This window comes from Alosa alosa, chromosome 7 (assembly GCF_017589495.1).
Source record: "Alosa alosa isolate M-15738 ecotype Scorff River chromosome 7, AALO_Geno_1.1, whole genome shotgun sequence".
Classification (NCBI taxonomy): Eukaryota; Metazoa; Chordata; class Actinopteri; order Clupeiformes; family Clupeidae; genus Alosa; species Alosa alosa.
This window is the reverse complement of record NC_063195.1, coordinates 31,276,136-31,280,174: the sequence shown is the minus strand read 5'-3', so window position 1 is coordinate 31,280,174 and position 4,039 is coordinate 31,276,136.

Below are 4,039 nucleotides of genomic sequence, written 5' to 3'. Positions count from 1 at the left end.
ATAGATGTTAAATAGTGTAGGGCTTAGGCTACAGCCCTGTCGTACTCCCCTCCTTTGATGGAAGAAATCAGTCCTGCTACATCCTATTTTAACAGCGCACTTGCTGCTTAAATACATAGATTTAATTATGTCATACAGTTTGCCTCCCACGCCTCTCTGGATGACTCTGAACAGGCTTTTCTGGGCTGTAGTTTTTGTAGCTTTTCATCAAGTTCTTTTGGAGTTATTGGGAAATCCAGTGGGTTTTGATTTTCTTTTATGACTGTCTCAAGGTTTTCTATCTGATATTTGTTGTTGGTCGGAATTTAGGGTGATATTGTTGAAAAGTTTTTTGAAGTGCTCTTTCCATATATCACCGTTCTGAATCGTTAAGTCATCATTGGGCCTTTTGTTCAGATGTTTCCATTGGTGCCAGAATTTGTTTGAATTGATTGATTCCTCTAGATCATTAAGCTGGTTTTGTGTAGAGCATGTTTCTTCAGCAATGTTCAGACTCGTGTAGTAGCATTTCAAACAGAAAAATAATTTATTTTTCCCAAACTTTCATTAGTTACAGTAACTTTCTTCCATAAACTATAACTAAATAGGAGTAGGGCTTTTATTTATTTACCTATAAACTACCACCACGACAGTCAGAAAAAGTGTTGCTCCTATCTCCATGCTCTCACCCCTCTTCTTCACATGTTCCAATTAAACCTACTCAGCCTCAGCCACACCTATTCTCCTTGCTACTGCCCCCTATAGGCCTGAGGTTATTAATACATTTTCCAAACATTAAAATGGCACTTACATTTTGTATATATTGTTTTTTTTCTTTTTTCTTACTGTATGTTTGTATATTTTAAGGCGTTCCATGTACTGGATACGTATCTCTTGGTTGTCTGGTTGGCGGTGTTTTTGATTTGATAATTTTCTCAGGTCTTTCCTTTGTTGTTTGCATTCAGAATCGATCCATTCGTCTGATTTTATTTTCTTTTGTTTGTTTTTATTTATGGGCAAATTTGAGATTTTGGCTACATGATTAAATATTTGGTTTAGGTGCTATACACCCAGATTAATGCCTTCTTTGCTGTGTGGGTAATGTGTCACTAGGAATGTGACTGAGTATCTGGGTGGGCTACTGCCCTTTGATAATTTTCAGAACTGTCTTTACCCCAATTATAGCTGGGTTTTATTTTTGACATTTTTCCAGGCTTTATAAAAGGAGACAAGGGTTTCTGTTCTATTGAAATACAGTACACAGTTATCTGACTGTGATCAGACAATGGGGTTTGTGGCTTGACTGTGAAGGCTCTCAGAAAAGTCCAATTTAAATCTGTTATGGCATAGTCCATAGTGCTACTGCCAAGAGCAGAGCTATACGTATACCGGCCAAGGGAGTCGCCCCGGAGCCTACCATTGACAATGTACAGACTCAGACTTCGACACAGTCGTAGTAGTTCCCTACCATGTGCATTTGTGTTTTTGTCATAGTTCTGTCTGGGAGAATAAACAGGGAAATGGATGTTGTCTCCTGTAATGAAACTATCACCTTGTGTGTTGATAAAGTCCCTCTCCAGTCCTAGAATTTAGGTCTCCACAGATCATAACATTCCCTAGGGATAGGATAGGGATCATAGAAAGTGTTTTCGTTGAAATAAGGAGTGTCTATTGGGGGGATGTAAATTGCGCAGACGAAGAGATTTTGAGGTGTCATTATTGTTTCTTTTTTAATTTTCAGCCACAGATTGTTTTCTCCTTTTTTGACCATTTCTATAGATTTTGGAAGTTCTGATTTATACCAGATGAGCATCCCTCCTGAGTTTCGTCCTTGTGTTACACCTTTTAGCTTACTAGATGGGACAACTAATTCTTTATAACCTGGGGGGCAGCCAGTGGGCTCATCTCCTTTACACCATGTCTCCTGTAAAATTAAGACATCAACATCTTTCATTGCTGAAATGAACTCGGGGTCTCTACTCTTTAGGCCAAAGACAGAGGATCTTAGACCCTGAATGTTCCAAAGTGAAACACAGAAAGATTTCATTTAGTTATTGTATGTGCTTCTGTTTTGTTGCATTTCAAGAAGAGAGAAGTATTTGGCTATAACAGCATTTAGCAATTTAAATTGTACTATACAGTAGAGAGAATACATTTATATGAACAAATATATAGATCTTTTTTTTCACATTTGTTGTTTTGTCCATTTCACATGTGGTTGGATATCTCTTACAACGATCCACTGCTCAACACGCATGCACAGATGAGGCCAAGCATTTGTTGTATATCTCTGAGTTCAGCTGGGCTCCCTGTTCCGCTGAGCACCTGTGCATAGGTGGGCATACCTGGCTGAAGCTGGGGTTGTTGTGGTGGCTGTGCAGGTGTAGGTCTAATTGTAGTGGGCAGTGCAGTTGGTTCAGACCTTTCCTGGCTTCTCTTTGGTCTGACTGGTTGTGGTTGGTAGTTTTGGTGTCCTCGGTTGTAGGATTGATGGTGAGGGTTCCGGTCAAATGCTGCGTCTTTCAGTGTCTTCGCAAACACAGGGACCACATGTTTATGCAAATGATCGTGAGGCCTTCTCTATTACTGCCCTCAGTGAGTCGGCCACACCATCTTGTCGAGCTCTTAGGTCATTTGTTCCAGTGTGGATCAGGATGTGACTTGGTGACCCCAGCTGACTTTCATTGAGAAGCTCTAGTGCTTTTTGGGTAGTGGGACACCAGAGCTTAGTTGCATTGTGATTTGGAAAGAGTTTTTTCATATTTATGAATTTACCAGTCGATAAGGAGAACAATGTTTGTTTGCTCTGGGATTCTTGTGTCCTGCCTCACGTCTTGTTCATTTGTAGTGGGCTCTGTGGACTGTCTGGGGTATCCTGTGTGTTGGTTGGGGCTGAGGCGTGCATCTAACTCTGCATGGTCTCTCTCTCTCTCTCATCTTCTCTCTCTCTCTCTCTCTCTGTTCCTTTAGGCCCAGTTCTGTGTGGAACCAAGCTTAGCTGAGCTCCAGAGCTGTCCTCAGTGGATGGGGGAGACAGGAGGAGCGTGTGGGGGGAGAGGAGCAACGCTGTCTCGGACGCCAGTGGATGGCGCTGGACCAGAGCCGCGGCTGGCGTAGACGAGCACCAGGTCCCCAGGGAGGCTGCGGCGCGTGGGCAGACGAGACGAGCAGATGGCTGAGGGGGGAAAAGGAGATGGTGACATAGGTGATGCTGTGCGGCTCTTCAAAGGACTCTGGCGTCCCCACCTGCCACTTGCAGCGGCTAGGTAACAGTCACTGATGGGCTGGGCTGTCTGTCAATCAGCATACACAGAGGAGACATCACTGAGCTCCTGAAGGCCAACTCTGTATCTCTCTACACCTGCCCCCCCGTCCATTCTCTGTTGCACCCCCCCCCTCTTTTTCTTCCCCTTGAAACCTCTGTTCCCCTATCTGTGTAGTCATTCATCTATGTCAAGCAACTTGAACCGGACTGGCAAGAAATAGCATTAAATAAATGGCCCTACTTCTCCACAGGAGAGGTCTGTATCATGTCCATGTGTAGAGCATCTCTAACACTCATTGTGTAAAATCTATTTGTGTTGCTATAGCAACTCCCAAGGGATCTGGGCAGTTCTGGAGGTCAAACAGGTAGGTGCTGAGTCACTTTGGATAGTGTCTGGTAGGCTACATACCAGTCAACTTTAAAACAGATTACGTGCCGGTTAAGTGACAGAATCCTTATGGAATGTTTGATCGTATATCATAGGGCATTAGAGCTGACACAAAACAGCCTGTGGTTTGTTATCAGGGCAACTGAGCAATAATCAGAGTACCGAGAGGCCTCCAACCTGACTAGACATGTTTTAACAGGGCCAAGCAAGAAGCCAAGGTGCCGGTAAAGCTGAACAATGGCAGTGGAGGTGAGCTACGGGGTTCCTTTCCCGTTATGGCGGGGGGCTTCCTTTCCCAGTATGGGAGTGTCATAGGCTGATGGGGAGGTACACTCGCTGTCCCTTCCTGACTATTTGTCTGATGTGTGTCTGCGATAAGCAGCGATACAGGAAGGAGGGCTGAGAAG